The sequence below is a fragment of the Balaenoptera physalus genome (genome assembly GCF_965194825.1).
Source record: "Balaenoptera physalus genome assembly, chromosome: 11".
NCBI classification, from domain to species: Eukaryota; Metazoa; Chordata; class Mammalia; order Artiodactyla; family Balaenopteridae; genus Balaenoptera; species Balaenoptera physalus.
In genome coordinates, this window is record NC_138896.1 from 10,451,081 (window position 1) to 10,463,218 (window position 12,138).

General features: G+C 49.1%; 2 protein-coding genes across 4 annotated transcripts in view; both read right to left on the reverse strand.

Annotated features, from left to right (window-relative positions):
• Positions 1–12,138, reverse strand: part of TBC1D7 (TBC1 domain family member 7) — a 151,153-nt gene that overhangs the window by 124,063 nt on the left and 14,952 nt on the right. The gene's annotated exons all lie outside the window — the stretch shown is intronic.
• The window catches only part of GFOD1 (Gfo/Idh/MocA-like oxidoreductase domain containing 1), a 108,727-nt gene that overhangs the window by 80,829 nt on the left and 15,760 nt on the right, over positions 1–12,138 (reverse strand). The window contains exon 1 of one of the 3 annotated variants that reach the window (XM_082413350.1): positions 2,510–2,528. The exons of the other annotated variants lie outside the window; for them this stretch is intronic. The gene's annotated coding sequence lies outside the window, so the exon portion shown is untranslated. Of the gene's footprint in view, positions 1–2,509; positions 2,529–12,138 lie in introns of those variants that run through there. 3 annotated transcript variants of the gene reach the window in all.

Sequence of the window (12,138 nt, forward strand, 5' to 3'; positions counted from 1 at the left end):
AGATTTTATACCATCTGATACTGTGGCTCCCGCTAGAGTTTACGGTTTAGTCATCTGAGGCCCTCTGATCTGAATCTCTGTGCACGTGTGCCCATCACACGGGGGTTCTGCACACACACATCCCCCCTCCGCCTTCCCCCCCCAGACCCCTGCCAGCATCCGAGCTGAAGCACGTGCCTCCTTAGGCATTCTGGAAGCTTGGTAGTGAGCGGGTACACCCCGAGAGGTACCCGGGGGGTCAGGTTTCTGACCTCATCTGGACTGAGTTTTACGCTGAGGGTTAGTTCTTTCAGAAGTTCCTATCGTTAAATCACCTTGGTAATTCCAGACGCCCATCGGGGTTTTGTTTCCTGAGCAGGAAGCCAGGCCCAGCTCACAGAAGCCGTGGGGCATCGTCCCAGGCAGGGGGGCTGCCGTGTGTGGGAAAGCAACCTTGTCTCTGGTCTGAATTTGGTTGTAGAAACGCCCGAGATGCAAACACGTGTTATTTCTAAAGGGAAAACCCTCAGGACACCGCACCACAGATTGACGTGGAAACTTCTGAAATTGCAGGCAAAGGGCTATCCTTAAGCCAAACCAGGAGCAAACCAGAGGCCCTGCTAACTGCCCATCAGCAGTGCCCTGCACGGGCCGCCTCACCTCCTGTTTGAACCAAGGAAGCCCGTGGAGAAGAGAAACGTCTCGGCCACATTCAGCACAGATACCCACACAAAGAGCCACATCAGATCAGGAAGAACACAGAAGGTCAAAGTGCCCAATAGCCTTCCTGCGCATCTGTGTCTGTACACCCTCCCGCTGGAACCTGCCCTAAGGGGGAAGGAAGGCTGGCCACCCCACGCACCCTCACCTGATCCCCCGGTTGGTCGGGGTGTAACATCTGCCCGATCAGCCCTCTGTGGACGGCATTGCCAAACAAGCTCCACGCGAGTCCCATAGGACCATTCTTCTAGCCTGACTACTGCTTACTCCTAAAGCAGTGCCAGGCGAGACGTGGGCACAGCAGGACTGAAGGCTGGGGACTCCCCTGGCTCAGCCCGGGGAGGCCCTGATGCCACAACAGACAGGGGTGTCAGGGGTGGCCCAAAGTGCAACCACCCTGCCTCGCAGCAAGATCCCAAAGGGTCAAGAGGAAGCGAGGCTTCTTATAGGATGCTTTAGCTTTTAAAAAACTGTAATGAATCGCGCCATAACAGAGGAGGCTTATTCCACGTTCTTTTGCCCATTTAAATACACGGTAACTTTTAAACGACATACTGCAGCCACCTCTCATCCTTTCCAGAATAAGCAAGACTCGAAATAAATATGTAGAAAGAGCGCAATGGCTCTCTTGCTGCCCATGATCAATCCTGAACAGAATGTGAGGTCCCGTGCCTGCACCCCTCCCCTACCCACCCCCCCCACACACACCAGGCATATGGTAGCCTCCTGGGAATAAAAGCTTTCATATTCAGACAATCACCGGGACACTACTGAATAGAACGAAAAGTTCCCATGAATTTTTCAAGTAAGGACAAGAGACGTCAAAGAGACCTGACCATCCCGGCAGAAGATGCTGAGCTCTGCCCCTCCCCTCCCCTGGGGGACCCGAGCCAAGGAGTTTGGGGAGCACCGTGCAGGGTACTCGGCCTGCTGACACATGGGGGAACCTTCCCACTCCTCCCTGTTCCCATGACTAATAGGTGACTTCAGTGACCCACATGGCAAAATCAAAGATGGGTCTTTCCAACATAACCACGAGGCAGAGGGGTAACACTGCCTACAGCACACAGCGGTGTAGACCAAACACACAGCTGCCCGAATGGAAAGTGGGAAAGACCAAGGGGGGCTTAACCTCCCGCAACACGCTCCCTCCCATGGATCCTGAGTCAGACTTGCCAGAAGCAAATGGGCGCCTGCTAGGGATGTGAGAGGTGACCTGGAATCCCCGTAATTTTCCCGAGCCTAAAATGGAGAACGGTCTCTAGAAAGTTCTACCGCATGTAAAACTATGCCCGACAGGTAGCAGGTGCTCAGTCAGTGTTCGGAGATGGTGATTAAGAACCTGCCGCCAGCAAAGAGCCAACCAAGGAACTCGGCCCTCCCATCCACCAGTCCCCATTACAGCAGGGTAGGGGCCAAGGGTCTCCATTTCTAACAAGCCCCTCGTCCACCCCCAACCCAGGATCCTCAGAAACACTTTGAGAAACTGATGCAGAAAAAATAAAGTCACATGCCCGGGGAATGACAGAGCTGGGACTAGAGCCTGTGTCTCGATAACATTACACTTGATACTTCTCCTAGGCCAGGAACATTATTGATTATTGATGGAGAGCAGGTATTTCCCACTAAGTGTTAGCAACCATCTGTAACAAATGCCTGCAGCTGGATGTGATTCAGAGTAAGCAAGACAACCTCAACATTGTTCTAAACTGCACTCTATAACTTATGCTCTTTGGAAGTGGCCGCTGGCCTGTTCTCATGAGAAAAATGAACACAGAGCTTTCACTGGCTCTGTCCTCAGTGCTCTTACATCGTTCGCTTGGGCTCCTTCCATGACGACCTTCAGTAGAAAACAAGAAGCATTTTCTATCCAGGCAACAGCAGAGGTTCCAGACACGATTCCTGGAGGTCACACTGGGGCCAGTGGTTCAAAGAGATGATTTCACTCCTTCCCAGCAGCCTATCCCATCCTACAAGCCGAGGCACTGAGAGTTCTTTGGGGGCAGGGACCCCAACTCACTCTGCTTCCAACAGATTCGAAATAAACCATCGCTGAGTCGTTGCTGAGCCCAACTTGAGTAATTCCAGTGGGCCTCTCCCGAGGCCACAGATGGCCGGTATTGGATGGAGAGTTTTTGGAGAGAAAAAGGGAATTCCATCACTCCTCTGGCCGGCCCCAGAATCTGCCTTAGGTTTCTGTTTCCCACCTCTGGGTGGTGGGCACCAGCGACGCCCATGTCTACGGGTTCCAGGGATGCCAAAGGTACACAGTGAGTCACAAATACCTGAGGCACAGCGGGTCACCTTGAACTTGTCATGCTTGAAGTTGACAGACAGCTCAGCAGAGCAACCTAAGAGGCCAAATGGCAGGTTCAACTTTCGACTCTGACAGTTTCTGTTTTGTTCTGGTTTCTTCTGTTCTGTTGCTGTATAATGTCTATTTTTGATCTCCCAACTTGATTCTTTGTTAGCAGGGTCTCCATCTCATCACGTTCTGGGTCTCCCCTGCAGCCACTGGCCGAGTGTCTTGTACATGGTGGGCCCCCCCCAGCCCATCAATGCTGCTCCCGTGGCGATGATGATGGGCAGCCCCCTGCCCCCCTGGCGGGCATCTCTTTGTGTCACTAAGCCGGAGCAGCTGGGAGGAGGGAGGGTGCCCCAGTTCAGAGGGGGCAGGAAGCATCTGGACCCACAGGCCCAGCCCCGCACAGACCCTCACCACGATGCCATCTGAAACGTCCCGGGTCTCCTGAGTCAGCCACAACAGCTGTGATTCCTCCAGCGCATCCTCAGTGGGCTAATGACCCAAAGCCGCACCCCCCTCGTGTCTTTCCATCCACTGTCAGCTCACACCTTCCACCCTCCAGGGCGGGGCGGTGCCACTCTGCCCTCGCGCTGCCATTCCTCCTTCGGCAGCTGCTTCCTGTCAGCTGACTCTGCCAGGGGTGTGCTGCTGTTTTCCCCTTTATCTGGTATGCTTGAGGTACACTCTCTCCTTCACCACGAGCCCTCCCTCCACCTTCAGAGAGAAAGAAGGCTCCTGCTCCATCGCTCCACCTCGCCCCAGGCTCAGCTCTTCCCAGAAAACACACGAGCCAGGCTCGGTCTCCACCAAGAAAGCCAACGAGTGGAGGACTGGCATTCCCAGCTCCCGGGGTGCTGGTCACCAAGGACGCCATCGTGTGCCTCATGCACCATCTGCGTGTACCACGCATGGTGCAGTGAGTCATCAGTGTTCTAGGGCACAGCAGGCCACCTTCCGCCTGTCAGGCCTGAAGCTTAAAGCCCCAGCAGCAGATCTGGGTTCTGAGTCTGCCAATTCCTAGCTGTGTAACATTGGGCAAGTTACTTAACCTCTCTGTTTCTCCATCTATAAATGAAGACCGTCACTTCCTCAGAATGTGGTGGTAAGAATTAAGTGAGATGCCTGGCACACGACAAATACTGTACTTTTAACAAAAAGGGATGCATTTATGTGTAGTGGCATTTGATATAGCTCATCTTCACTGCTGCCACTGCGCCCTTTTAAAACTCCTCTCATTACCTTATCCACAGAGGAAACAACAAGTAAACAAGATGAACGCTCCTAGCAGCCTGCACCGTGTAATTCCACTCAGGGGCTGGTTCTTTTGATCCCAGTTTCTGAATGTCACGAGTTAGGGCTCTTCCTAGAATTTCTGTCCCTCTTTTGACCCTCCCATCGGAGCCGAAATGCACTGGCAGAACATCTCAGCTCAAATCCGGGCTCAACACAGAGCAACAGGCTTGAGCGGCTCGCTCAGCTCACCTTCAGTCTGGTCACCTGTGGGGGGACCTGCCTGGGAGAAGAAACACCTTTCTGCAAAGTAAAATAAGCTGACTTAGGTGCCCTGCCAAACCCCACCTCAGTCAAGTTTGACTCTTAATTACCGGAACATTTTGGAGAGTGAGGAAGACATCCTCCCATCCTTTCCCAGGTCCCTTAATCTTTTCTAGCAGTGCCCTGAGGTCAGTGAAGTAAAGGGTCTTTTCCAATCCCAACTGCTTGAACTTAAACAAATTCTGTCCACCAAACCTCAACTGTAATCACTAGCTTTGCAAACCACATACAAAAAAAAGAACACAGCCTGATGGTTAAGCTCTGCACCCCAATTCCCACAGTCCTCTTGCTTTGGGCCGTTACACCTGTCCGGGGAGAGGTTTCCTCCACTCGAGAAGAAAGCCAAGAAAGCAACCAATGGAAGAAAAGCACCTCGTGTTCAGGTCGCAAATGCCACCCGGAGCCCAGCAAGTCGGTGAAGATGGGCTGCTAAGATTTCATTAAGCAGAAAGCATCTCTCTTTTCAAACTGCCAAGTCACACAGGTGAGCAATTAAGCAACTGAAAGGGAAGAAGGGAAAGGTTTCTTAAGGACCATTTAAAAATGCAAAGCACGTTATCTGTAACACCGGGCAGGGCACTTAATTAACTACGTGCCCCAAGTCAGCATCTAGCCTGGCTTTCCTGACCACCAAGACTCCAGAGAGGTGGAGCTGGCCAGCCTGTGGGTGTGGGTGTCCCAGGGGTGTGGTGAGGGTAGGCGCTCACTGCCAGAGAGCTAGTTAGAAGCAGGGGCAGGGCAGTCCCCCAGATCTGGGCTGTCCACCACTGGAGCCACCAGCCACCGGCGGAGACTTTTTCAATTTATTAAAGTGGAATAAAAATGTAAAATTCAGTCCCTCATTTGCCCTGGCTGCATCTCACGTACACAATAGCCACATGGGGCCAGTGGCTTCCGCATTGGACAGCGCAGAACTGAATGTTTCCGTCAGCACAGAAAGTTCTACTGGACAGCACCCCTTCCGATCACGAGACTCCCCAAGTTCTTTCCACTCCACCAGGGTTTGGGTCTCACTTTCACCGCAGGTATGCATCCATTAAGCACTGTGAAACTGGGTCAGTGGGACAGACCAGCTTTTCTTCTTAATGCAACAGCAGAGAATAGAAAATATCATGTCAATATCATGTGCTAATGACATAAGGGGAAGTGCCAGGTGATAAAACTTTTTCAATTTGATTCCATTTTCTTTACATACACACACAAGCACATGTATGTTCTGCATATCGATATATTTATAGTTTTATTATCTACTGGGCCACGATGTAAAATATATTTCTTCCTGTGGTCAGGGTCAGAAGAAGTTAGACCCTCTGCACCAGAGCATGCTCCTTGTTCGTCGATATTTGGGTGTTTTATCCCCACTCACCTTCCCCTTTTCTGGATGATTCAGATCACAAGAGAGTGAGGTCGAGTGTCTGCTCCAGAGCTTTACACATGAGTTTTCCTCCAGACCTGATTTACCCTTGTGCTCTTCCCTATTAATCCATTTCCCCTGGGCACCGAGCCAAGACGCTGGAAGGCCCAGGCACTTGTCTGGGCTCCAGGGCCCACACACGGGCAGGGGCAGAGGGCAGGGTGGGCGGACAGACCCACAGCCAAGCCGACGCCGATTCTGTGGCTTGTGAAGTCCGGCTCTGCTACATTTACAGCCGAACAAAGAGCCGTCAGATCATCAACAGCAAAGATTAAGAAATGCCCAGAAATCATTCTTGCTCCCTTGGACCACACAGTCCTCCCACTGCAGCTGTAGTTCTGTTGTTCACAGAGGCCAAAAGAAACTAGAATACCCTTTCCCTCGTTGAGGTGGTTAATTTTATGCGTCAACTTGGCTAGGAAAGGATACCCAGCTATTTGAGCAAACATTATTCTAGATGTTTCTGTGAAAGTATTTTTTAGATGAGATTAACATTTAAATCAGCAGATTCTAAGTGCATTATTCTCCATAATGTGGGTGGGCCTCATCTAATCAGTTGAAGACCCTGACTAGGAAAAGACTGATCTCCCCTTAAGAAGAGGGAATTTTGCCAGCAGACGGCCTTCAGATTTGAACTGCAAAACTGGCTCTTCTCTGGGTCTCCAGCCTGCTGTCCTGCCCTGCAGATTTCAGACTTGCCAGTGTCTACAATTGCATAAACCAATTTCTTAAATCTTTCTCTCTCCCTCATTCATATACATACATACACACACACACACACACACACACACACATACAGTTGACCCTTGATCAATACAGGTTTGAACTGCGTGGGTGCACTTACATGCAGATTTTTTTCAATAGTAAATACTACAGTCCTACACAATCCACGGTTGGTTGAATCCATGCAGGCTGCAGATACAGAGGAACTGTGGAGATGGGGGGCCGGCTATATGTTACATGCAGATTTTCAACTCTGTGGAGAGTTGGCACCCCTAACCCTCACGTTGTTCAAGGGGCAACCACATACAAACACACAAACACACGAACACACATCCTGTTGGTCTGTTGCTCTGGAGAAAGAGAAGTCTCCCAAACTAATACACACTCAATATTCTGCCCCAAAGAAAAAACCCTCCTCATTGTTCAAGGCATTCTCTCAAATGCCACCTCCTCTGTGCAGCAACCCCTGATTTCCTCTGCCAACATAATTGCTGCTTCTTCTGTGCTCATTTCTGTAGTACGCTCCTTGTGCACATTTTTGCAAACATAATTCTTAACTAGCCTTGTCCCATCGTTAAGATTTAGAATCTAAATCCTGTTATTCAAAGCCTGGTCCATGAACCAGCGGCATCAGCATCTCCTGGGAACTTGTCAGAAATGCAGAATCCCCATCCCACACCTAGGGAACCAGAATCTGCCATTTTAACAAGATGCTCAGGTGGTTCATATCACATTAAAGTTTGAGAAGCCCTGTTTTAAACAAAGCTCCATAACTTTGAGGAGCTTTTAAAAATATCAATTGCTACCATCAGAGGCTCTGATGTAATTGGTCTGGGATGCAGGCTGGGCACCCAGGATGCTGAAAACCTTCCCAGGGGTTCCTACTGTGTAGCCAAGCTTCAGAACCATCATATAAAACAAACCCCTCATTTTTTTTTTTTTACATTTCTTTTTTTTTTTTAATCAGTCATCAATTTTATACACATCAGTGTATACATGTCAATTCCAATCGCCCAATTCAGCACACCACCATCCCCACCCCACCACGGTTTTCCCCCCCTTGGTGTCCATACGTTTGTCCTCTACATCTGTGTCTCAACTTCTGCCCTGCAAACTGGCTCACCTGTACCATTCTTCTAGGTTCCACATACATGCGTTAATATACGATATTTGTTTTTCTCTTTCTGACTTACTTCACTCTGTATGACAGTCTCTAGGTCCATCCACGTCTCAACAAATGACTCAATTTCATTCCTTTTTATGGCTGAGTAATATTCCATTGTATATATGTACCACATCTTCTTTATCCATTCGTCTGTCGATGGGCATTTAGGTTGCTTCCATGACCTGGCTATTGTACATAGTGCTGCAATAAACATTGGGGTGCATGTGTCTTTTTGAATTACAGTTTTCTCTGGGTATATGCCCAGTAGTGGGATTGCTGAGTCATACGGTAATTCTATTTTTAGTTTTTTAAGGAACCTTCATACTGTTCTCCATAGTGGCTGTATCAATTTACATTCCCACCAACAGTGCAAGAGGGTTCCCTTTTCTCCACACCCTCTCCAGCATTTGTTGTTTGTAGATTTTCTGATGATGCCCATTCTAACTGGTGTGAGGTGATACCTCATTGTAGTTTTGATTTGCATTTCTCTAATAATTAGTGACGTTGAGCATCTTTTCATCAAACCCCTCATTTTATAAGAGGCATTGAGACCGGAAAAGTCAAGAGACGGTCAGGCTGCAAAGTGAGTTAGCAGCAGGAACCGGCCCCCCCGCAAGGTTTCCTGTCTCCCTAAAAACGTAAAGGAAAGAGAAAAAGATCCATATGCACTGTCAGCGAATTTAAAACGAAACCTGGATCATCCAACGCCCAGCGGACGCGAGACACTGTCATGACGCCAAGCAGCTCCTCCGTAAAGAGGAGGAACCAGCGGGATCCTCTATGAACGCAAAGAACCACTCAGCTTAGGCTGAATCTCAGGAACCCTTCCCATTTTTAATCACTGTCAAACATTGAAACCAAGTGTAAAAGCAATGCTGGGAAAGATGGAGTCACCCTGGTCTAGGGTGACCCAAAAATGTCCTACATAGACACAGATCCTGCCTCTACTGGCGCCTTTATCTTCCCCCGGCCCCTGATTCTTTGCTTACGTAATTCCTGTGGAAGGTACAAGATGATATTACTGTACTCCTTAGTGTTTCCATATGGCATGGATTTTTCATCTGAGTTGGGAGATAACAGGAAGAAAAGATGGGAGAAGTAAACAGAGCTATTTTCCTTTCAAACCCTCTCTGCGCTTATCTTTACGCCGACCAGGGGAAGCCCACTAATTCCTCTGCCAGGGTTATGATCCGTAACACCAGCTTTTCCACCCAGCTTATTCCCATCACGTGCTCTACCTTTTAGGAAGGGTGACTAAGGTGCAGAGGGCGCCCGTCTAGGGCGGACACCAGCGTGAAAAGTGGCTGCACCCAGAAGATTGCTCACAAATGACAGGGTGACATTCTCTATAACCGCCTGCTATAAACTGTCCCCAGAACAAGTTCTGGCCTGGAGTTGCTTGGAGGGAATATGCCTTTGATCTGCTGCTGACAGTGCAGTGGTTCTTCCTGGGCAAAACTACATCTTCCCTTAGTGGAGGACGATCTGCTTCACGAGGCACCTGCAGACAAAGCTAACCGAACCTAGTGCGCTGATACACTTGTGCCCAGAAATCACACCAAACCCGCTGAATTACTACCTTGACAGCGGGCAGTAGCAGCTACCCCTAGAGATGCGCTCTCAGCAGTGATACTAAAGGAAAAAAAAGAAACCCACACCATCAAGGGCACAATGCACACGGGCGGGTGTGCATGCGCGCGTGCACACGCGCGCGCACACACACACACACACACACACACACACACAGATGCGCACACAACTTAGGCTAACAGCCTTCCCACCAAGCCACACCAGTCGGGCCACTTTGCCCCCACAACACATCTCCCTTGCAGATAAAGGGAAACTTTATCTTCCTGGTATAAAGGAGAGCTGTGTGAATTTGTGTAACAGATTAAAAAACAACAGGTCAGAGTAATCAACCATGACAGCGGGAGTAATGAAACAGCACTTAAAAATATTTACCAAACTAAATCACTTTGCCCAATCAGTGCCATGCTTTTAAAGCGACTTGTTGGAATAGATCTACCAGGTGGGAACTCTTATAAACTTGACTCCGGCGCCTGCATTTTACAGTGAAGGTAATGAAAAGTCTAGAGAGGAGAGGTCACTCACCCAAGGTCACAGCTAATTAATTGTGCTGTCGGGATAAGAATGGCCTGTCCAGGCCCCCAGGCCAACACCCTCTGCCTGCACCACATCCCCACCAAAGCCCAGGAAGGAGTTCCAGAAGACGGTGACGCGTTTCCCTGAACAATGGTTCTGAAGCTGCTCACCGGCTACACCAGCACAGGTTTGGCTAAAGCGAAAATTTCCTGCAGAGAAAAGGGTAAGTGAAAACTGGAAATATTTCCACTGCACCATGCCTATATTTCTTTGGAGGGCTGAGGCCAAGAAGAGCTTCACTTCCCACCCCAGGGCAAAGTCAGGAGGCAGCAGAAAAGGATGGGGCTGCCCCAGCTCTTTCCAGCAGCGTTTGGCCTTTGGCTGCACAAGGTTAGAATTACAAATAAATCACCCTAGAACCAAGAGCCTATGGCTTCTTCCCAGATTCAGTCACTTCCAATTATCAACAACAGCAGAGCTTCTATACCTTCATACATCCACTTCCACTTCCTGGAAGACTGCCTTTCCCCTTCAGCCAATGCTGGACTAATTTTTACACATCACAAACGTCTGCATGTGCCTGGAGACAGCTGTCCCAGATTCAAGGGATCTCAGAATGTAAGAACTGGAGGGTCATTCCAACCAAACATTTTTTCCCATGTTACTGTCTCTTTCTGTTGAAAAAAAAAAAGAAATCAATGTATTTTTTCCATTAAGACTATATTTTTGAAAACTGAAAATCTAGAGAAGAAATAAAAATCCATAATCCCACAGCCCTGCGATAACCATCGTTAGGATTTTGGCTGATTACCTACCAGGCTTTAATTTTCTGGGCCTGTGTGTTTTAAACAAGGCTATCATCATCATATACAAATACTTCTGTATCCTTTTTCTTTACCTACCATTACATCATAAAAATTCCCCATATTGCTACAGTTTTCCTCTACACGATTCCAACGGCTATTTAGTATTTAATCAACTATATTTACCATATTTACCTAACTGCTTCCCTACTGTGGAACATTTATGTTTGTTTCTAGTGTTTTATAACGTAAATAAGACTTCACTGAACACTATTGTGTGTGCATGTGTTTTCATCGTTATTATTCGAGGTTATTTCCTCAGGAGAGCTTCCCAGAAGTCAACCTCCCATTTTTTTCATTGTTGGGGAAACACAGGCCCCGAGTGATTAAATGTCTGAGAAGGTGAAAAGAACAGGCTCTAGGGACCCGGCTTCCGTCCTGACTCAGCTGTCAACGATTAGCTGTGTGGCCACCAAGCTGCCAGTCAACTCCTCTGAGACTCAGGTTCCCTTGGGTGTTAGGGGATCGGTCCCTCCAAGACATGTCACGGGGTCTCTGTCCCCCATTCCACACAGCCTCCCATGAGACACCAAATCACCGGCCCATCTCCCTTCTATCTGTCTGCTTTTCACACCAGCTGCTCAGGAGAATGACTTGGTCAAAGCCCATCGTGAGACCAGACTCGTTTAAGCAGACGGGGCCACGCAGGCCAAGCCTACGACTTGCAAACTGCGGCAGCCGCATTGGCTGTTTCTCCCCCTGCCCCGGTCCTTGGCACTGCTTGCTGAATCCAGGTCAGCTGTGGAATTCCACAGCCCTCCCTTCATACCTGAGTGAGCTGACCAGAGGGCAATGTGACAACAATACGCACACCCAGGCCCGCGCTTGGGGACTTCCCAGAATTCAGCCATGCAGGGGAGGGAGCTGGCCTGAGTCTCCTATCAGGGTTCTCCAGGACACTAAAGAGGCCGCTGTACCTGCGACCATTAGTCACATCCCCCATGGGTCCCTGCAGGTGAAAACGTGGCCCTCAGCCCAGAACACACGGAACCGAGGGAGGACTACCTTGCTCCTGTTTCCACCTTGTCCACACAAGAGTTTGCCATTTATTTTTGGCCTCTTTCAACAATGAGTTATAATCAGCAGAGAAAGGAAGACAATGAGACAACATTTTCTCAATCTCTCAACATCCTGTTTGACACGTGCAGTTCCCCAGCTAGTGTCCCCACAGTGATGGAATAGATGACGTGAGCTCCAATTTAGTCACCATTTCCCCCTTTTCATACTACATCTGCGAAAGCCCCATGGACTTTGTGCCTATGGCGCACGGATTTTGCAGCATATTGTGCTGGAAAAAACAGAAGCTTCGGAG